The 25,054-nt window shown below is 39.7% G+C and overlaps 1 protein-coding gene and 1 long non-coding RNA gene across 2 annotated transcripts in view; both read right to left on the reverse strand.

Annotated features, from left to right (window-relative positions):
- Positions 1-25,054, reverse strand: part of LOC133640934 (uncharacterized) — a 66,951-nt gene that overhangs the window by 15,398 nt on the left and 26,499 nt on the right. The gene's annotated exons all lie outside the window — the stretch shown is intronic.
- The window catches only part of LOC133640933 (G-protein coupled receptor 151), a 1,957-nt gene continuing 1,442 nt past the window's right edge, over positions 24,540-25,054 (reverse strand). The window contains exon 1 of the mRNA XM_062034652.1: positions 24,540-25,054. This exon is cut by the window's right edge and continues 1,442 nt beyond it. The gene's annotated coding sequence lies outside the window, so the exon portion shown is untranslated.

Genomic DNA, 25,054 nt, shown 5'->3' on the forward strand with positions numbered 1-25,054 from the left:
ACTTAATGAATACTTAGGTCTACTACACTACTGTATTTTAATGTTGTCATTATGGTGGTACTTAATGAATACTTAGGTCTACTACACTACTGTATTTAATGATGTCATTATGGTGGTACTTCATGAATACTTAGGTCTACTACACTACTGTATATTCATGTTGTCATTATGGTGGTACTTCATGAATACTTAGGTCTACTACACTACTGTATATTCATGTTGTCATTATGGTGGTACTTCATGAATACTTAGGTCTACTACACTACTGTATATTCATGTTGTCATTATGGTGGTACTTCATGAATACTTAGGTCTACTACACTACTGTATATTAATGTTGTCATTATGGTGGTACTTCATGAATACTTAGGTCTACTACACTACTGTATATTCATGTTGTCATTATGGTGGTACTTCATGAATACTTAGGTCTACTACACTACTGTATTTAATGTTGTCATTATGGTGGTACTTAATGAATACTTAGGTCTACTACACTACTGTATTTAATGTTGTCATTATGGTGGTACTTAATGAATACTTAGGTCTACTACACTACTGTATATTCATGTTGTCATTATGGTGGTACTTCATGAATACTTAGGTCTACTACACTACTGTATATTCATGTTGTCATTATGGTGGTACTTAATGAATACTTAGGTCTACTACACTACTGTATATTCATGTTGTCATTATGGTGGTACTTAATGAATACTTAGGTGTGTCAGTCGATGGTGGAGGGTGTGTCAGTCGATGGCGGTGGGTATATCAGTCGATGACGGAGGGTGTGTCAGTCGATGGCGGAAGATGTGTCGGTCGATGGCGGTGGGTATATCAGTCGATGACGGAGGGTGTGTCAGTCGATGGCGGTGGGTATATCAGTCGATGACGGAGGGTGTGTCAGTCGATGGCGGAAGGTGTGTCGGTCGATGGCGGTGGGTATATCGGTCGATGGCGGAGGGTGTGTCAAGTCAGCCGATGGCGGAGGGTGGGTCGGTCAATGGCGGAGGGTGTGTCGGTCGATGGCGGAGGGTGTGTCGGTCGATGGCGGAGGGTGTGTCGGTCGATGGCGGAGGGTGTGTCGGTCGATGGCGGAGGGTGTGTCGGTCGATGGCGGAGGGTGTGTCGGTCGATGGCGGAGGGTGTGTCGGTCGATGGCGGAGGGTGTGTCGGTCGATGACGGAGGGTGTGTCGGTCGATGACGGAGGGTGTGTCGGTCGATGGCGGAGGGTGTGTCGGTCGATGGCGGAGGGTGTGTCGGTCGATGGCGGAGGGTGTGTCGGTCGATGGCGGAGGGTGTGTCGGTCGATGGCGGAGGGTGTGTTGGTCGATGACGGAGGGTGTGTCGGTCGATGACGGTCGGTCGATGACGGAGGGTGTGTCAGTCGATGACGGAGGGTGTGTCAGTCGATGGTGGAGGGTGTGTCAGTCGATGGTGGAGGGTGTGTCAGTCGATGGCGGAGGGTATATCAGTCGATGGTGGAGGGTGTGTCGGTCGATGGTGGAGGGTGTGTCAGTCAATGGTGGAGGGTGTGTCAGTCGATGGTGGAGGGTGTGTCAAGTCAGTTGATGGCGGAGGGTGTGTCAGTCGATGACGGAGGGTGTGTCGGTCGATGACGGAGGGTGTGTCAGTCAATGGTGGAGGGTGTGTCAGTCGATGGTGGAGGGTGTGTCAGTCGATGGCGGAGGGTATATCAGTCGATGGTGGAGGGTGTGTCAGTCGATGGTGGAGGGTGTGTCGGTCGATGGTGGAGGGTGTGTCAGTCAATGGTGGAGGGTGTGTCAGTCGATGGTGGAGGGTGTGTCGGTCGATGGTGGAGGGTGTGTCAAGTCAGTTGATGGCGGAGGGTGTGTCAGTCGATGGTGGAGGGTGTGTCAGTCGATGGTGGAGGGTGTGTCAGTCGATGGTGGAGGGTGTGTCGGTCGATGGTGGAGGGTGTGTCAGTCGATGGTGGAGGGTGTGTCAGTCGATGGTGGAGGGTGTGTCAGTCGATGGTGGAGGGTGTGTCAGTCGATGGTGGAGGGTGTGTCAGTCGATGGTGGAGGGTGTGTCGGTCGATGGTGGAGGGTGTGTCAGTCGATGGTGGAGGGTGTGTCGGTCGATGGTGGAGGGTGTGTCAGTCGATGGTGGAGGGTGTGTCAGTCGATGGTGGAGGGTGTGTCAAGTCAGTCGATGGTGGAGGATCTTTCGCCTCCATGGAGACAAATAAAGTGAGTTTCTTACAGGTATCATTATCACTGGAGGACGAGGAATAGCTAAACATGCTTCACTACACACCGTAGCTCACCGGCGTCACAATGTAAACAAACGCCATTGGTGGATCTACACCTGACATCCACTGTAATGATACCAAGTACAGGCACGTATCTAGTCGATACTACTATGATTATGTCGATATTTTTTGTCACCGCACATCTTTTGTTTTTTAAAAATTCACATGTTTATAAAGTCAGTAAATACGTCCCTGGACACATGAGGACTTTGAATATGACCAATGTATGATCCTGTAACTACTTGGTATCACACCGATACCCAAATGTGTGGTATCATCCAAAACCAATGTCAAGTATCAAAGAAGAGAAGAATAAGTGATTATTACATTTGAACAGAAGTGTAGATAGAACATGTTGAAACAGAAAATAAGCAGATATTAACAGTAAATGAACAAGTAGATTAATAATCCATTTTTACAGTTTGTCCCTCATAATGTGTACATAATAATAGGTGTATAAATGACACAATATGTTACTGCATAGATTAATTAGGAGTCTTTGTTTGTTTACTTACTACTAAAAGTCAAGTTGTCTAGTATGTTGACTATTTGATATTTGATATATGAACTTTGACTTACATCCATAAATGTGATGAATGGGAAAAAAGCTCAACTTTAAAGACTGCAGTTTTTTCCTAGCTGCAGTGTTTAACTTCAGCCACAAAGGGGCGCCACCTCCTCACTGACTTGCATTGACGCAGACAGCAGTTCTGAGCTTCAAAAGAGAAGTACAGTGGTGGTCAAAAGTATACATACAGCCATGTTAATATTTACTTACATGTCTTGGCAAGTTGACCTGCAATAAGGCACTTTTGGTAGCCATCCACCAGCTTCTGCTGGACCACTTGACCACTCCTCTTGACTAAATTGGTGCAAGTTGGACTTGTTTCTTCAGCATTTAAGTCAGGACTTTGGGAAGGCCATTCTAAAACCTTCACTGATATGGCCATTCCTTGACCACTTTTGAGGTGTGTTTGGGGTCATTGTCCTGTTGGAACACCCAACTGCGCCCAAGACCCAACCTCCGGGCTGGTGATTTTAGCTTGTTCTGAAGAATTTGGAGGTAATCCTCCTTCTTCTTTGTCCCGTTTACTCTCTGTAAAGCAGCAGTTCCATTGGCAGCAAAACAGGCCCAGAGCATAATACTACCACCACCATGCTTGACGGTAGGAATGGTGTTCCTGGGATTAAAGGCCTCACCTTTTTTCTCCTCCAAACATATTGCTGGGTATTGTGGCCAAACAGATCCATTTTTGTTTTATCTGACCACAGAACTTTCCTCCAGAATGTCTTATCTTTGTCCATGTGATGTCAGATGAAACAAAATTTGAGCTGAGTATTTAACCATTGAAACCTAGTACTTAACCATTAAAACCTAGTACTTAACCATTAAAACCTAGTACTTAACCATTAAAACCTAGTACTTAACCATTAAAACCTAGTACTTAACCATTAAAACCTAGTATTTAACCATTAAAACCTAGTACTTAACCATTAAAACTGAGTATTTAACAACTGAAACCTAGTACTTAACCATTAAAACCTAGTACTTAACCATTAAAACCTAGTACTTAACCATTAAAACCGAGTATTTACCCATTAAAACCTAGTACTTAACCATTAAAACCGAGTATTTAACAACTGAAACCTAGTACCACTAAAACCAAGTATTTACCCATTAAAACTGAGTATTTACCCATTAAAACAGAGTATTTTACCATTGAAACAGAGTATTTAACCATTAAAACAGTGTTTTACCATTAAAACAGAGTATTTAACCATTGAAACAGAGTATTCAACCACTAAAACTGAGTATTTAACCATTACAACCGAGTATTTAACAACTGAAACCTAGTATTTAACCACTAAAACTGAGTATTTAACCATTACAACCGAGTATTTAACAACTGAAACCTAGTATTTAACCACTAAAACCGATTATTTACCCATTAAAACAGAGTATTTAACCATTAAAACCGAGTATTTTACCATTGAAACAGAGTATTTAACCATTTAAACCAAGTATTTTACCATTGAAACCGAGTATTTACCCATTAAAACCTAGTACTTAACCATTAAAACAGAGTATTTAACAACTGAAACTTAGTATTTAACCACTAAAACCGAGTATTTAACCATTAAAAAAACCGAGTATTTAACCATTGAAACCTTAGTATTTAACCACTAAAACCGAGTATTTTACCATTGAAACCTTAGTATTTAACCATTAAAACCGAGTACTTAACCATTAAAACCGAGTATTTTACCATTGAAACCGAGTATTTAACCATTGAAACCTTAGTATTTAACCACTAAAACCGAGTATTTAACCATTAAAACCGAGTATTTTACCATTGAAACCGAGTATTTAACCATTGAAACCTAGTATTTAACCATTTAAACCGAGTATTTTACCATTAAAACCGAGTATTTAACCATTGAAACCGAGTATTTAACCATTAAAACCGAGTATTTAACCATTGAAACCGAGTATTTAACCATTAAAACCGAGTATTTACCCATTAAAACCGAGTATTTACCCATTAAAACTGAGTATTTAACCATTTTTAACCTAGTATTAAACCACTAAAACAGAGTATTTACCCATTAAAACTGAGTATTTAACCATTTAAACCTAGTATAAAACCACTAAAACTGAGTTTTAGTGGTTTTAAAATCTAGTACTTAACCATTAAAACCGAGTATTTAACAACTGAAACTTAGTATTAAACCACTAAAACCGAGTATTTAACCATTCAAACAGAGTATTTAACCATTGAAACCTAGTATTTAACCATTGAAACCTAGTATTTAACCATTCAAACCGAGTATTTAACCATTGAAACAGAGTATTTAACCATTAAAACCGAGTATTTACCCATTAAAACCTAGTACTTAACCTTTAAAACTGAGTATTTACCCATTAAAACCTAGTACTTAACTATTAAAGCCGAGTATTTAACAACTGAAACCTAGTATTAAACCACTAAAACCGAGTATTTACCCATTAAAACCGAGTATTTAACCATTGAAACCTGGTATTTAACCATTGAAACCGAGTATTTAACCATTGAAACCTGGTATTTAACCATTGAAACCGAGTATTTAACCATTGAAACCTGGTATTTAACCATTTAAACCGAGTATTTAACAATTTAAACCGAGTATTTAACCATTGAAACCGAGTATTTAACCATTGAAACCGAGTATTTAACCATTGAAACCTGGTATTTAACCATTGAAACCGAGTATTTAACCATTGAAACCTGGTATTTAACCATTTAAACCGAGTATTTAACCATTTAAACCGAGTATTTAACCATTGAAACAGAGTATTTAACCATTGAAACCGAGTATTTAACCATTGAAACCGAGTACTTAACCATTGAAACCGAGTATTTCAAAGTGTGTATATCCAGAAGGTCTTATATTTGTCCATGTGATGTCAGATGAAACAACATTTGAGCTGTTTGGCCAATTTTTGGTTTCATCTGACATCACATGGACAGAGATAAGACCTTCTGGAGAAGAGTTGTTGGGTCTTGGGCGCAGTTGGGTGTTCCAACAGGACAATGACCCCAAACACACGTCAAAAGTGGTAAAGGAATGGCTAAATGAAGGTTTTAGAATGGCCTTCCCAAAGTCCTGACTTAAAGGTGTGGACAATGCTGCTGTTGTAAAAGTATTGTAAAGTCAAGACGGCCATGACAGGATGTTCTTTACAAGTCTATGTACACTTTGGAGCAGGACTGTGTATGATAAGGTGTGGTGTGGCATGACCCCCGTGTCCGTGCCCAGCGTGGAGGTGACGTGATGAGAGGATTATGAAGACAGGATGTTTGTTCAAAGAGTGCTTGAATGTAAATGTCATTGATGATTATATATGCCCTTTCAGAAGCACTCTAATTAGGTCTGCTTGTGGGCTGGCTCTCAAGTCCTGGACTACTGTAGGACACTGGTACAGTCCAAGCCGAGGGACATTAGTCTTAGACCAGGGACTTTCAACTCATTTGTTTTGGGGGGCACGTTACCAAAAAGCTAAGAACCTTCACTATTATCCATATTTTTTTATTTGATGGAACCACTACAGTAGGAATTTCCATCCATCTTCTTCCGCTTATCCGAGGTCGGGTCGCGGGGGCAGCAGCCTAAGCAGAGAAGCCCAGACTTCCCTCTCCCCAGCCACTTTGTCCAGCTCCTCCCGGGGGATCCCGAGGCGTTCCCAGGTCAGCCGGGAGACATAGTCTTCCCAACGTGTCCTGGGTCTTCCCCGAGGCCTCCTACCGGTCGGCCGTGCCCGAAACACCTCCCTAAGGAGGCGTTCGGGTGGAATCCTGACCAGATGCCCGAACCACCTCATCTGGCTCCTCTCCATGTGGAGGAGCAGCGGCTTTACTCTGAGCTCCTCCCGGATGACAGAGCTTCTCACCCTATCTCTAAGGGAGAGACCCGCCACCCGGCGGAGGAAACTCATTTCGGCCGCTTGTACCCGTGATCTTGTCCTTTCAGTCATAACCCAAAGCTCATGACCATAGGTGAGGATGGGAACGTAGATCGACCGGTAAATTGAGAGCTTTGCCTTCCGGCTCAGCTCCTTCTTCACCACGACGGATCGATACAGCGTCCGCATTACTGAAGACGCCGCACCGATCCGCCTGTCGACCTCACCATCCACTCTTCCCTCACTCGTGAACAAGACTCCGAGGTACTTGAACTCCTCCACTTGGGGCAAGATCTCCTCCCCAACCCCGGAGATGGCACTCCACCCTTTTCCGGGCGAGAAGTTCAAACCCCGGCCGAGTCATACCAAAGACTATAAAAATGGGACCCGTTACTTCCCTGCTTGGCACTCAGCATCAAGGGTTGGAATTGGGGGTTAAATCACCAAAAATGATTCCGGGGCGCGGCACCGCACCGCTGCTGCCCACTGCTCCCCTCACCTCCCAGGGGGTGAACAAGGGGATGGGTCGAATGCAGAGGACAAATTTCACCACACCTCGTCATCATCATCGGCAGTCACTCGTAGTCGAGTATGACTGTCCTTGGCAGAGAGGGCCTTGATCCAGTGGCATGGATCCATGACGACTGGAGACCACCCTCTGTTGCAGCCTTCATCCGCCTTCAGTGCCGTTGTGACACGCAGTGTCATCCTCCGCCACTTCCACCGTTGAGGTCTTTGAAATGCTATCCAACCCGTAGCTGGGACCCTGACAGGTACTACCACCCCGGGTCAGAGTGGACCTGGGAGCAATGATGACTGAGGGGTAACTCCACCTTCCCCAAAACTCCAGAACTGAAGTCTCATCACCGGATGCAGTTTTGAGTCATACCCAGGACCACACCTAGTGTGTGTGTGACAATCATTGGTACTTTAACTTTAACCATGGACTCGGACTTCATTTTTTTTTATCAGAGTTACAGTAGGGCCCTGCTAATAATGAGTTTCTGCACAAAAAGCTAGTCGACGGATCATCTCCAGGACAGCACTCTGGTGTTTTTCAGAATCTGCCGTAAAAAATGTGAGTCTCTCACCAGTTTTCTTAGAACTGAAATCCCGGACCCGCAGTTGAAAAGCTTAAAGGATGAAAAAGAGAGGACCTGAGATGGAACCTTGAGGAACGCCGCTAGTATAACCAAAGAAGTTGAACAAGAGACTACTGACTGTATCTCAAGTAAACAAGCTATGTCACCGAAATGTAACTGCCAAAAAGGAGAGGACTTAAAGGGGCCACATGGAGAGGAGCCAGATGAGGTGGTTCGGACATCTGGTCAGGATGCCACCCGAAGGGTGATGTTTAGGGCACGTCCGACCGGTAGAAGGCCACGGGGAAGACCCAGGACACGTTGGGAAGACTATGTTTCCCGGCTGGCCTGGGAACGCCTCGGGATCCCCCGGGAGGAGCCTGGGCTTCCCTGCTTAGGCTCCTGCCCCCGCCACCCGACCTCGGATAAGCGGAAGATGATGTACGGATGGATTGAGTAGGAACAATGTCCGCAGGGCTCGATGTGAGTTTAATTTTGCCCACTGAAACCTGAACATCCTGTAGGCTGACAGGAGTAAAGGAAGACCCTGATGAGCACACAGGGGCCGGAGTAGTGCACAGACCATCCAAGGGAGGACTAATACTGGCCCTTACGTCTTGGACCTTGTTCACAAAAAAGTTCAAAAGCCTATGACAGTCCTCCTGTGTGTACAACAACATTGTCAATAGTTGTCAAATAAGACTTTCGGGTTTTTCTTATTGTGCAAAATAAGATTTGAAAATAAAGCCGAGCAAGCACGTTTCATTCATCCTTTCATTTAGCTACGCTATCATTTCTTTAAAACGGAGTCTACGGACCTCTAATTTTGTGGCTTTCCACAAACGTTCGCCTTTCCGACAGCTTCTCCTAAAGCTGGAAATGGCTTCGTTCATCCGTGGACAAAGTTTTTCTTTATAAGAGCCTGGAACAGGGGTGTCCAAAGTGCGGCCCGGGGGCCATTTGTGGCCCGCAGGTAATTTTTTAACGGCCCCACGGCACATTCTAAAAATACGATGAAAAAAAAACATAAAAAGTGGTATAAAAGAGCAAACAGGTGAAATGTAACAAGAAAATGTTGCATTATTTACTCTAATAACACAAAGCTGCCATGCAGGCGGTTTCTTTCTTTAAAAAATAATAATGAATCAAAATCAATGTCATTATGAATTATTGACCTATTTAAGGCTCCGTTTACTTCACATTAAATATTCCACTTTCAGATATTTTGGGGGGCAAATGTTGCATATTTTTTTAAATGTTGCAAGTTTTTTAAAGAAGGGCCAAAAAACGAACAAACAAAAAACATAAACAACAATAAAACGTATAATTGACGGGTAGATCGGAAGTTGATCTTGAGACTATTGTGGTAAAAGTAAAAAAAAAAATGTTGGATTTATTTTTTTAAACTTTACTGAGCAGTACCCTTTTGGATCCCCAATCATTTTAGTGGGACTTTTTTTTTTTTTGAAGTGTCATTGCTCGAAAAAATAATGAATTAAAATCAATGGGGGGGTGGGGGTGGGGGCTTGGTCGGGGGTGGGGGGTGGGGGCGTGGTTATTTACAGCTAGAATTTACCAACTCGAGTATTTCATATATATATATATATATATATATATACAGTGGGGCAAAAAAGTATTTAGTCAGCCACCCATTGACAATCAATGGGTGGCTGACTAAATACTTTTTTGCCCCACTGTATATGTGTGTATGAAATACTTGACTTTCAGTGAATTCTAGCTATATATATATATTTATTTATTTCATTTACATAAAAGAAATACTTGAATTTCAGTGTTCCGATGGCTAACCATTAGATGGCAGTATTGTCCTGTTTAACTTCTCCGTTCATGATGAGTATATCATTTCGGCCACCGTGTTCTGTTCTACATATTTACAGGCAACATACCCCTTCCCCTTCCAACTGTCCTGGATGAACTGAAATTCTTGTTTCCATTCGTTAGGCAAGCTGTTTATATTGCGTGAGAACAGGCTGTCCCCACTCAGTCTCAGGTCCGCATTGTAAACCACATCACCAAAACTGCATTCTTCCACCTCAGAAACATTGCCCGTCTCCGGCCCTCCCTCACACCCTCTGCTGCCGAAACCCTCATCCACGCCTTCATCTCATCCCGGCTAGACTATTGCAACAGCATCCTCTACGGCATCACTTCCAAAACCCTCAATAAACTGCAATATGTCCAGAACTCCGCTGCCCGCCTGCTCACCGGAACCCGCTCCAGAGAGCACATCACACCTGTCCTTCATGACCTCCACTGGCTGCCTGTCAAATACAGAATCCCCTTTAAAATACTCCTCACCACCTACAAGGCACTCCATAACCTGGCTCCACCCTACCTCTCTGACCTCCTCCAGCCACATGTCCCGTCCCGTTCCCTCAGGTCTAGTGATGCTGGCCTCCTGGAGGTCCCCAAGACCAGGCGCCGAACCTGGGGAGACAGGGCCTTCTCAGTGGCTGCCCCCTCTCTCTGGAACGCTCTCCCCAGGCACATCAGAGATGCCCCCTCTCTCCCTACCTTCAAAACCACCCTAAAAACTCACCTCTTCACATTAGCCTTTCCAAACTGACCCTGCCCTTGGTGTTTCTTTATTATTTTTTTCTTTTCTTAGTTTCTTTTCCTAATAAAGTTGTTTTAATCCCCCCCCCCCCACACACATGTAAAGCAACTTTGGGTATTTAGAAAAGCGCTATATAAATCCCAGGTATTATTATTATTATTGAGCTGGAGGGGGCGTGGCCTCCAGCTCCGGCTGAATACCGGGAGTTTGTCGGGAGAAAATCTCTGCCGGGAGAGGCGCTGAATACCGGGATTCTCCCGCTAAAAACGGGAGGGTTGGCAAGTATGCGATTGTCAGGTTCAAACACTGATGATATCTATTAAACAAGACAAGAGGCAAAGAATCAAACAGAGACAGAATTCAACTTGGACTCCATATATTGAGGAGAGTCGCCGTCGACCTGTAACCTCTTACAGTGTCTCAGCACGCTCTGCCAAAAGATTGCATGCCTCCTTCTTTTATTTTGGACCCTCCCCCGACCACATGGCCACTGCTGTTTCCAGTGGACAAAGGTCGCAAAAAAGTTCACAGAAAAGGTCGTAAACAATTCACAGGAAAGGTCAGTTCAACAAGAGTTCGTAAAATAGTTAAAAAAAGAGTTCCATAAAATAGTTCAAAAATACTTCAAAAAGATGTCCATAATATAGTTCACAAAGAGTTCGTCTGGAAATTGGGCAGATCCTGTCATCTCTCCGCTTTGAAGTCCTTGGGCCAGAACAACATCCTTCTGTTGATTACCATACATGAGAGAAAACAGAAAACCCTTCATGTGGCTCTCCCCCTTACACAGTGGAGTTTTACGAGCACTCTTCTTGGTTACTTCTAGACCTCCACCCCAGATCCCACTTCACTCCTACCCACTTCTCCAAAGTGGGCTGGCTCAGGGTGGAGGACAGAGTCAAACAACTTGCACTGAGCCTAGTCTATAAAATCCGCTACACCTCCCTGATACCGAAGTACATGTCAAAGTACTTCCTTAACGTAAACGACCGCCATAACCACAACACCAGGGGGAGCTCCACTAACCACGTTAAACCCAGATTCCGAACTAACAAAGGTCTTAACTCATTCTCTTTCTATGCCACATCAATGTGGAATGCGCTCCCAACAGGTGTAAAAGAAAGGGCATCTCTATCCTCCTTCAAAACCGCAATAAAAGTTCACCTCCAGGCAGCTACAACCCTAAACTAACACCCTCCCCGGATTGCTAATAATCAAATGTAAACAATCAAATGCAGATACTTTTTCTTATGCCTTCTGATCTCTCTCTCTCTCTCTCTCTCTCTCTATGTCCACTACTTGATGTCCATATCCTCCACCCCCCCCACACCCCTGATTGTAAATAATGTAAATAATTCAATGTGATTATCTTATGTGATGACTGTATTATGATGATAGTATATATGATAGTATATATCTGTATCATGAATCAATTTAAGTGGACCCCGACTTAAACAAGTTGAAAAACTTATTGGGGTGTTACCATTTAGTGGTCAATTGTACGGAATATGTACTTCACTGTGCAACCTACTAATAAAAGTCTCAATCAATCAATCAATGACTTGGCCGGGGTTTGAACTCACGACCCACCCCATCTCAGGGCGGACACTCTAACCACTAGGCCACTGAGCAGGTGGCTTCGTGATACCAGCTCAGTTACCAAGGGACACGAGGAGTTATCAAACATGGAGATTGAAATCACCAACAATTAATACACTCTCCAGCTTAACAATAGATGACATCAAATCCGTAAATTCGTCTAAAAATAGACCAGCAGGACCAGGTGGTCGGCGGATTAAAACACAGTAAAAAGAGTGGTCGTTTCCAACGTGGCACGTCTGAAGTTGTACGGGTTGGTGTCCATCACTTTGCAGCAGAGAGAGTCCCGGTAAACGAAGGCCAAGCCGCCGCCTCGGCGAGTAAGCCGAGGGGTCCCAAGCACGCAACAGTTAGAGATGCTACCTCAGTAGAAGCATTTAAGTCCCATCTTAGTACTCATTTGTATACTCTAGCCTTTTAGACCAGTTGATCTGCCGTTTCTTTTCTGCTCTGCCCCCCTCTCCTTCGTGGAGCTGTCCAGGGTCGGGACCCAGGGTGGACCACTCATCTGTGCATCGGTTGGGGACGTCTCTGCGCTGCTGACCTGTCTCCGCTCGGGATGGTCTCCTGCTGGCCCCACTATGGACTGGACTCTCACTATTATGTTGGATCCACTATGGACTGGACTCTCACTATTATGTTAAATCCACTATGGACTGCATTCTCACTATTATGTTAGATCCACTATGGGCTACACTTTCACACTATTATGTTAGATCCACTATGGACTGGACTCTCACTATTATGTTAGATCCACTATGGACTGGACTCTCACACTATTATGTTAGATCCACTATGGACTGGACTCTCACTATTATGTTAGATCCACTATGGACTGGACTCTCACTATTATGTTAGATCCACTATGGACTGGACTCTCACTATTATGTTAGATCCACTATGGACTGGACTCTCACTATTATGTTAGATCCACTATGGACTGGATTCTCACTATTATGTTAGATCCACTATGGACTGGACTCTCACTATTATGTTAGATCCACTATGGACTGGACTCTCACACTATTATGTTAGATCCACTATGGACTGGACTCTCACTATTATGTTAGATCCACTATGGACTGGACTCTCATACTATTATGTTAGATCCACTATGGACTGGACTCTCACTATTATGTTAGATCCACTATGGACTGGAGTCTCACTATTATGTTAGATCCACTATGGACTACACTCTCACAATAGTATGTTAGATCCACTATAGACTGGACTCTCACTATTATGTTAGATCCACTATGGACTGGACTCTCACTATTATGTTAGATCCACTATGGACTGGACTCTCACTATTATGTTAGATCCACTATGGACTGGACTCTCACATTATTATGTTAGATCCACTATGGACTGGACTCTTGACTATTATGTTAGATCCACTATGGACTGGACTCTCACTATTATGTTAGATCCACTATGGGCTACACTTTCACACTATTATGTTAGATCCACTATGGACTGGACTCTCACTATTATGTTAAATCCACTATGGACTGGACTCTCACAATATTATGTTAGATCCACTATGGACTGGACTCTCACTATTATGTTAGATCCACTATGGACTGGATTCTCACTATTATGTTAGATCCACTATGGACTGGATTCTCACTATTATGTTAGATCCACTATGGGCTACACTTTCACACTATTATGTTAGATCCACTATGGACTGGACTCTCACTATTATGTTAAATCCACTATGGACTGGACTCTCACAATATTATGTTAGATCCACTATGGACTGGACTCTCACTATTATGTTAGATCCACTATGGACTGGATTCTCACTATTATGTTAGATCCACTATGGACTGGATTCTCACTATTATGTTAGATCCACTATGGGCTACACTTTCACACTATTATGTTAGATCCACTATGGACTGGACTCTCACACTATTATGTTAGATCCACTATGGACTGGACTCTCACAATATTATGCTAGATCCACTGGACGTCCATTACACCGGTCGCCCAGGGCTTCTGCTCCGGACTGGGCTGCAGAGAAGACCAGGGCTTGGGTGGATATTCGCAGCGTCTTAGCGGAGGGTGCCCATGTTGTTCCAGCGAGTGTCTGACGGTCAGACACTATTACGCCACTGATATTTTGGCACAAAGTACCAAGCAAAACCGCAATAAACAATAGTTGAAGCAGAGCAGGCAGACTGTGGCCGATACAGGCAGACTGTGGCCGATGCAGGCAGACTGTGGCCGATACACGCCGGCACCATCTTGTCTCACTTTCGGGCCGCACATTCCTAGGCCGCGACGATCAGTGAAAAGTAAACATATGTTGTTGTGTGCGGTTCCACTCCGGTCTACTTCACAATGTTCCAGAGGTTAGCGGGACAGCGGGCGGAATAAAGCCACGTCTTCGAGCTCGGGGCGGCCACTCGTCGCGGTCCAGTGAGGCTCTTAGATAAGAAAACAGCTTTTACGCGTCAATAAAAGAGCAGGACTGTGCCCTTTAGCCTAAAGAGGCGACAACACAGTACTCTTCCAGCTCCAAGGACAAGAGTTTGTGCTAATGTTAGCTTCCTAGAAAGGGCTTTGTTTTAGCGCCGTCTAGTATCTAGCAGAGACCACTAAAGGGTTCCTGAATGTCCCACATGGCAGTCTTGTGGAGTTCATCGCCCCCAAGGCAGAGAGTACATCAGTGCACTCGCAGAGCCAAGTGAAGCAGAAGGGACTGAGTTAGCAATGTAGCGCACTAGCATTGTTGCATAACTATGGCTACTTGGACATGAGAATCGGGGACATACCTTCAGGAACACTGACTCCCCCCCAGGGCTTTTGGTCATGAGCTAATGTGCCTCAAGATTAAAGATCTGGTTTTTTCTTTGATACATTTTGTACATTAAAGATCCATCCATTTTCTACCGCTTGTCCCTCTCGGGAGTAACGGGGGTGGCTGGAGACTATCCCAGCTGCATTCGGGCGGAAGGCGGGGTACACCCTGGACAAGTCGCCACCTCATCGCAGTACATTAAAGATACTAAAACCAGTACAAGGTAGGTCAATCAATACTGTGTATGCTAAGCTATCTGAACACATTTCTTAGCTTTGTGTTGTCAGTAAAAACAAAATGCCCCAAATGAAACATTTTTAAGCATAAAAATGGCTAAATGAACTAAAAATACCAACACTATAGTAGTAGTATTGGCCTCTAGACCAGACCACACCAATCAGACCATGCTGGTTTAGGCAGTATTACCCACATTAACATGCTAACTTTTTTTGGGCCAATTATTGAACCAAACCTCTCAGAGACATTTTAACTTGGTACTTGAATCATGATAACTGTTAGCATGCTAACATTAACATTCTAACAAATCGACAGTGGCATGCTAACTGTTTTAGCCAGTTTTGCAGCCAAACACCTCAAGTCATATAGCTTGTTACTTGGCACATGCTAATGTTAACATTAGCATGCTAACTTTTTTTTAATCCAATTCCATAACCAAACACCTCAGAAACATTTAACTTGATACTTGAATCATGATAACTGTTAGCATGCTAACAATAACATTCTAACATATTGACATTAGCATGCTAACAGTTTTAGACATTTTTTCAGCTATAAACACTTCAAGTCAAATAACTTGTTACTTGGCACATGCTAATGTTAACATGTTACTATGTTAACATTAGCATGCTAACTTTTTTTTAAATCCAATTCTATAACCAAACACCTCAGAGACATTTGGTGCATGAATCGTGATAACTGCATGCTAACATTAACATTCTAACATATAGACATTAGCATGCTAACCTTTTAGTCAGTTTTGCCGCCAAACACCTCAAGTCAAATAACTTGTTACTTGGCACATGCTAATGTTAACATGTTACCATGTTAAAATTAGCATGCTAACTTTTTTTCAGCCAATTCTATAACCAAACACCTCAGAAACATTTAACTTGATACTTGAATCATGATAACTGTTAGCATGCTAACGTTAACATTCTAACATATTAACATTAGTATGCTAACAGTTTTAGCCAGATTTTCAGCCAAACACCTCAAGTCATATAACTTGTTACTTGGAACATGCTAATGTTAACATTAGCATGCTAACTTATTTTTTTTTGCCAATTCTAAAACCAAACACCTCAGAGACATTTAACTTGGTACTTGAATCATGATAACTGTTAGCATGCTAACGTTAACATTCTAACATATCGACTTTAGCATGCTAACAGTTTTAGCCAGTTTTTCAGCCAAACACCTCAAGTCATATAACTTGTTACTTGGAACATGCTAATGTTAACATTAGCATGCGAACTTATTTTTTTTGCCAATTCTAAAACCAAACACCTCGGAGACATTTAACTTGGTACTTGAATCATGATAACTGTTAGCATGCTAACGTTAACATTCTAACATATCGACTTTAGCATGCTAACAGTTTTAGCCAGCTTTGCAGCCAAACACCTCAAGTCATATAACTTGTTACTTGGGACATTTTTACTGTTAACATGTTAGCATTAGCATGCTAACTTATTTTGAGCCAATTCTATAACCAAACACCTCAGAGACATTTAACTTGGTACTTGAATCATGATAACTGTTAGCATGCTAACATCAACATTCTAATTTATCGACATTAGCATGCTAACTGTTTTAGCCAATTCTATAACCAAACCTCTCAGAGACATTTAACTTGGCACTTCCTGAGAGGGTAAGTTCCAATCCTTGAGTAGTGCAATACCAAATGAAATGTAGTATTATTATGTCCTCCTGCATGGACTTGTTAGAAGACCCGCTGGGGGCAACAAGTCATACTGCTGATGAATAAATGATGTTGCAATCACGCTCGAGAGCTTTTCTTCTTTTTTCCCCTCCTTCCTTCCTTCACCTGTAACCTTTCTTTTCACTGGGGAACACTAAAATGTCAGACCCGACGCGGCGCCGCAGCCACGGGCGGCGGGCTGCTAAACACACAGGACCACTAAAAGCTGCTTCTTCCTTTCACCGACGTCCATGAAAGGTTGGTGTGGTGGTGGTGGTGTGGTGGTGATGGCAGCCCAGTTCCACCCTGACCCACTTTTACACACTACGACTATGGACTCATGGGAATCCACAAACTAATACAAATATATTTTTGTAACATATATATATATATGTATATATATATATATTCATATATATATATATATATTAGAGATGCTTTAAAAAGAAATATCGGAAATTATCGGTATCGTTTTTTTTATTATCAGTATCGTTTTTTTTTTTTTTTTATTAAATCCACATAAAAAACACAAGATACACTTACAATTAGTGCACCAAGCCAAAAAACCTCCCTCCCCCATTTCTTTATGTTATTAATATTCTGCTTCCTACATTATATATCAATATATATCAATACAGTCTGCAAGGGATACAGTCCGTAAGCACACATGATTGTGCGTGCTGCTGCTCCACTAATAGTACTAACCTTTAACAGTTAATTTTACTCATTTTCATTAATTACTAGTTTCTATGTAACTGTTTTTATATTGTTTTACTTTCTTTTTTAATTCAATAATTTTTTAAAAATGTATTTATCTTATTTTATTAATTTTTTTAAAAAGTACCTTATCTTCACCATACCTGGTTGTCCAAATTAGGCATAATAATGTGTTTATTCCACGACTGCATATATCGGTTGATATCGGTATCGGTAATTAAAGAATTGGACAATATCGGCATATCGGATATCGGCAAAAAGCCATTATCGGACATCCCTAATATATATATATGTATATTAGGGATCCCTACATCCCTAATATACATATATATATATATATCCGATATGCCGATATTGTCCAACTCTTTAATTACCGATACCGATATCAACCGATATATGCAGTCGTGGAATAAACACATTATTATGCCTAATTTGGACAACCAGGTATGGTGAAGATAAGGTACTTTTTAAAAAAATTAATAAAATAAGATAAATACATTTAAAAAAATTATTGAATTAAAAAAGAAAGTACAACAATATAAAAACAGTTACATAGAAACTAGTAATTAATGAAAATGAGTAAAATGAACTGTTAAAGGTTAGTACTATTAGTGGAGCAGCAGCACGCACAATCATGTGTGCTTACGGACTGTATCCCTTGCAGACTGTATTGATATATATTGATATATAATGTAGGAAGCAGAATATTAATAACAGAAAGAAACAACCCTTTTGTGTGAATGAGTGTAAATGGGGGAGGGATGTTTTTTGGGTTAGTGCACTAATTGTAAGTGTATCTTGTGTTTTTTATGTTGATTTAATAAAAAATAAATAAATAATAAAATAAAAAAACCGATACTGATAATAAAAAAAACGATACCGATAATTTCCGATATTACATTTTAACGCATTTATCGGCCGATAAAATCGGCAGACCGATATTATCGGACATCTCTAATATATATACATATATATATATAGATACAATTGATCATGTATGTTGCTGTATGTATACTTTTGACCCAGCAGATTTGCTCACATTTTCAGTAGAGCCATAATAAATTCATAAAAGAAGCAAACTTCATGAATGTTTTTTTGTGAGCAACAAGTATGTGCTCCAATCACTACATCACACAAAAATAAGAGTTGTAGAAATGATTGGAAACTCAAGACAGCCATGACATGATGTTCTTTACAAGTGTATGTACACTTTTGACCACATCTGTACAGGTACATACATACATATATATATATATATATTAGGGCTGCAACCAACGATTAATTTGATAATCGATTAATCTGTCGATTATTACTTCGATTAATCGATTAATAATCGGATAGAAGAGACAAACTACATTTCTATCCTTTCCAGTATTTTATTGAAAAAAAACAGCATACTGGCACCATACTTATTTTGATTATTGTTTCTCAGCTGTTTGTACATGTTGCAGTTTATAAATAAAGGTTTATTTAAAAAAAAAAAATAAAAAAATAAAAAAAAATTAAAATTTAAAAAGCCTCTGCGCATGCGCATAGCATAGATCCAACGAATCGATGACTAAATTAATCGGCAACTATTTTTATAATCGATTTTAATCGATTAGTTGTTGCAGCCCTAATATATATATATATATATATATATATATATATATGTATATATATATATATATATATATTAGGGCTGCAACTAACGATTAATTTGACAATCGATTAATCTGTCGATTATTACTTCGATTAATCGATTAATAATCGGATAAAAATAGACAAACTACATTTCTATCCTATCCAGTATTTTATTGGGAAAAAAACAGCATACTGGCACCATACTTATTTAGATTATTGTTTCTCAGCTGTTTGTACATGTTGCAGTTTTTAAATAAAGGTTTATCTAAAAAAAATAATAAATTTTTTTTTTTTAAAAGCCTCTGCGCATGCGCATAGCATAGATCCAACGAATCGATGACTAAATTAATCGGCAACTATTTTTATAATCGATTTTAATCGATTAGTTGTTGCAGCCCTAATATATATATATATATATATATATATATATATATATATATATATATATATATATATATATATATATATGCAGCCCTAATATATATATATATATATATATATATATTAGGGCTGCAACTAACGATTAATTTGACAATCGATTAATCTGTCGATTATTACTTCGATTAATCGATTAATAATCGGATAAAATAGACAAACTACATTTCTATCCTATCCAGTATTTTATTGGAAAAAAAACAGCATACTGGCACCATACTTATTTAGATTATTGTTTCTCAGCTGTTTGTACATGTTGCAGTTTTTAAATAAAGGTTTATCTAAAAAAAAAAAAAAAATTTTTTTTTTTAAAAGCCTCTGCGCATGCGCATAGCATAGATCCAACGAATCGATGACTAAATTAATCGGCAACTATTTTTATAATCGATTTTAATCGATTAGTTGTTGCAGCCCTAATATATATATATATATATATATATATATATATATATATATATATATATATATATATATATATATATATATATATATATATATATATATATATATATATGCTGTTTCATCCAAGACATAATTAAAGGTAATTGACCTGGGAATTTTTTTTATATTTTTACGTACACAGTACATAAAAATCTGTAGATAATTTGGTGTCAAAACACTTGAAATGGGACCAAAGGTGTAGACATGACTCAAATGTGGATAATCATCTTTATTTCACTTGTATTTAATTGTTTACATAAAAAAAACACCCATTTGATAGCTATAACCATATATCAAACAAGTCATAGCACAACTACAAGCATCAAATGACAAGTTCAAAGTGTTTATAGCCCAAGAGGATATAGAATATACACCTACAAATATGTTATTTTACATTTGGATTCATGTCAACATTCGACAACAACAAGTAAACAAAACAACAAGATGAAGAGTGTTTTAAAGCTAGTAATCACTGCTATTTGACCCAGAGCATCCATCCTGGGATTAGTGGTGAGTGTGATGGGGATCTGTTTGCACACCGAGTCACGGGTCTGCACACCAGTAGACGGTCGGGATGGGATTGTATTTTGCTATCTGTGATTGAAGTGAGCTAATCTCTGCGGCTGCCGGATGACGCTCCATTATTATGTGGTCGTGTTTCCCAGCAGGCACAAGACATTGAAACAACGTTGACAACTTGTTGAGTTAGATCCTGACCATCAACAACTCCAACATAACCTTGAAACTACATGCTTGTTGATGACCATTAATCAATGTCGGGTTCTGACGTTGATTTGACCGTTGAAATTTGGTCATTTCCACAACCAATATTCTACAACACAAATACAACATTGAAACAACATGCTTTTTGACGACGTTTAATCAATGTCGGGTTCTGACGTTGATTTGACCGTTGAAATTTGGTCATTTCCTAACCAATATTCTACAACACAAGTACAACGTTGAAACAACATGCTTTTTGACGACGTTTATTCAATGTTGGGTTCTGACTGTGATTTGACCGTTGAAATTTGGTCATTTCCACAATTAATATTCTACAACACAAATACAACATTGAAACAACATGCTTTTTGACGACGTTTAATTAATGTTGGGTTCTGACGTTGTATTTGTGTTGTAGAATATTGGTTGGAAAATTACCGAAATTCAACGTCAAATCAACGTCAGAACCCAACATTGATTAAACGTCATCAAAAAGCATGTTGTTTCAATGTTGTATTTGTGTTGTACAATATTGGTTGGAAAATTACAGAAATTCAACGTTGAAACAACATGCTTTTTGACAACGTTTAATCAATGTCGGGTTCTGACGTTGATTTGACCGTTGAAATTTGGTCATTTCCTAACCAATATTCTACAACACAAGTACAACGTTGAAACAACATGCTTTTTGACGAGTCTATTCAATGTCAGGTTCTGACGTTGATTTGAACGTTGAATTTTGGTCGTTTCCCAACCAATATTCTACAACACAAATACAACATGCTTTTTACGATGTTTATTAGATTTCGGGTTCTGACGTTGAATTTTGGTCATTTCCCAACCAATATTCTACAACACGAATACAACGTTGAAACAACATGCTTTTTGATGACGATTAATCAATGTTGGGTTCTGACGTTGATTTGACCGTTGAATTTTTTCCATTTCCCAACCAATATTCTACAACACAAATACAACATTGAAACAACATGCTTTTTGACGACGTTTAATCAATGTTGGGTTGTGACATTGATTTGACCGTTGAAATGTGGTCATTTCCTAACCAATATTCTACAACACAAATACAACGTTGAAACAACATGCTTTTTGACAACGTTTAATCAATGTTGGGTTCTGACGTTGTATTTGTGTTATAGAATATTGGTTGGGAAATTACCGAAATTCAACGTCAGAACCCAACATTGATTAAACGTCGTCAAAAAGCATGTTGTTTCAACGTTGTATTTGTGTTGTAGAATATTGGTTGGAAAATTACCGAAATTCAATGTTGAAACAACATGCTTTTTGACAACGTTTAATCAATGTCGGGTTCTGACGTTGATTTGACCGTTGAAATTTGGTAATTTCCCAACCAATATTCTACAAAACAAATACAACATGCTTTTTACGACGTTTATTCAATGTCGGGTTCTGACGTTGAATTTTGGTCATTTCCTAACCAATATTCCACAACACAAATACAACGTTGAAACAACATGCTTTTTGACAACGTTTATTCAATGTCAGGTTCTGACATTGATTTGACCGTTGAATTTTTATCATTTCCCAACCAATATTCTACAACACAAATACAACGTTGAAACAACAAGCTTTTTGACGACGTTTAATCAATGTTGGGTTCTGACGTTGTATTTGTGTTGTAGAATATTGGTTGGAAAATTACCGAAATTCAACGTCAGAACCCAACATTGATTAAACGTCATCAAAAAGCATGTTGTTTCAACGTTGTATTTGTGTTGTAGAATATTGGCTGGAAAATTACCGAAATTCAACGTTGAAACAACATGCTTTTTGACGACGTTTAATCAATGTTGGGTTCTGACGTTGATTTGACCGTTGAAATTTGGTAATTTCCTAACCAATATTCTACAACACAAATACAACGTTGAAACAACATGCTTTTTGATGACGTCTATTCAATGTTGGGTTCTGACGTTGATTTGAACGTTGAATTTTGGTCATTTCCCAACCAATATTCTACAACACAAATACAACATGCTTTTTACGATGTTTATTCAATTTCGGGTTCTGACGTTGAATTTTGGTAATTTCCTAACCAATATTTTACAACACAAATACAACATTGAAACAACATGCTTTTTGACGACGTTTAATCAATGTTGGGTTCTGACGTTGTATTTGTGTTGTAGAATATTGGTTGGAAAATTAACGAAATTCAACGTCAGAACCCAACATTGATTAAACGTCGTCAAAAAGCATGTTGTTTCAATGTTGTATTTGTGTTGTTGAATATTGGTTGGAAAATTACCGAAATTCAACGTTGAAACAACATGCTTTTTGACGACGTTTAATCAATGTTGGCTTCTGACGTTGATTTGACCATTGAAATTTGGTCATTTCCACAATTAATATTCTACAACACAAATACAACGTTAAAACAACATGCTTGTTGATGACGATTAATCAATGTCGGGTTCTGACATTTATTTGACCGTTGAATTTTGGTCATTTTCCTAACCAATATTCAAAAACACAAATAAAACATGCTTTTTGACGGTATTTATTCAATGTTGGGTTCTGACGTTGATTTGACCGTTGAATTTTGGTCATTTTCCTAACCAATATTCTACAACACAAATACAACATGCTTTTTACGACTTTTATTCAATTTCGGGTTCTGACGTTGAATTTTGGTCATTTCCTAACCAATATTCTACAACACAAATACAACATGCTTTTTACGACTTTTATTCAATTTCGGGTTCTGACGTTGAATTTTGGTCATTTCCTAACCAATATTCTACAACACAAATACAACGTTGAAACAACATGCTTTTTGACGACGTTTAATCAATGTTGGGTTCTGACGTTGTATTTGTGTTGTAGAATATCGGTTGGAAAATTACCGAAATTCAACGTCAGAACCCAACATTGATTAAACGTCATCAAAAAGCATGTTGTTTCAACGTTGTATTTGTGTTGTAGAATATTGGTTGGGAAATGACCGAAATTCAACGTTGAAACAACATGGTTTTTGACAACGTTTAATCAATGTTGGGTTCAGACGTTAATTTGACCGTTGAAATTTGGTCATTTCCCAACCAATATTCTACAATACAAATACAACATTGAAACAACATGCTTTTTGACGACGTCTATTCAATGTCGGGTTCTGACGTTGATTTGAACGTTGAATTTTGGTCATTTCCTAACCAATATTCTACAAAACAAATACAACATGCTTTTTACGACGTTTATTCAATGTCGGGTTCTGACGTTGAATTTTGGTCATTTCCTAACCAATATTCTACAACACAAATACAACATTGAAACAACATGCTTTTTACGACGTTTATTCAATGTCGGGTTCTGACGTTGAATTTTGGTCATTTCCTAACCAATATTCTACAACACAAATACAACATTGAAACAACATGCTTTTTGACGATTTCTATTCAATGTTGGGTTCTGACGTTGATTTGACCGTTGAATTTTGGTCATTTCCCAACCAATATTCTACAACACAAATACAACGTTGAAACAACATGCTTTTTGACGACGTTTAATCAATGTTGGGTTCTGACGTTGTATTTGTGTTGTAGAATATTGGTTGGAAAATTACCGAAATTCAATGGTCAAATCAACGTAAGAACCCAACATTGATTAAACGTCATCAAAAAGCATGTTGTTTCAATGTTGTATTTGTGTTGCTGAATATTGGTTGGAAAATTACCGAAATTCAACGTTGAAACAACATGCTTTTTGACGACGTTTAATCAATGTTGGGTCCTGACGTTGATTTGACCGTTGAATTTTGGTCATTTCCTAACCAATATTCTACAACACAAATACAACGTTGAAACAACATGCTTTTTGACGACGTTTAATCAATGTTGGGTTCTGACGTTGATTCATTTCCCAAACAATATTCTACAACAGTTGTCCCCAACCACCGGGCCGCAGCCCGGTACCGGTCCGCAGCCCGGTACCGGTCCGTGGATGGATTGGTACCGGGCTGCACAAGAAATAAAAAAATTTCATCAACATAAAAAACACAAGACACACTTACAATTAGTGCACCTACATTATATATCAATATAGATCAATACAGTCTGCAGGAATACAGTCCGTAAGCACACATGATTGTATTTTTTTATGACGAATCCCCCCACCCGATCCATGGGACACATTTTCAAGCGTTGACCGGTCCGCGGTTCCAAAAAGGTTAGGTTGGGACCACTGTTCATTGAAACCACACGCTTTTTGACGACGATTAATCAATGTCGGGTTGTGACGTTGATTTGAACATTGAAATTTGGTCATTTCCCCAACCAATATTCTACAACACAAATACAACGTTGAAACAACATGCTTTTTGACGACGATTAATCAATGTTGGGTTCTGA

The sequence above is a fragment of the Entelurus aequoreus genome, linkage group LG23, assembly GCF_033978785.1.
Source record: "Entelurus aequoreus isolate RoL-2023_Sb linkage group LG23, RoL_Eaeq_v1.1, whole genome shotgun sequence".
Lineage (NCBI taxonomy): Eukaryota > Metazoa > Chordata > Actinopteri > Syngnathiformes > Syngnathidae > Entelurus > Entelurus aequoreus.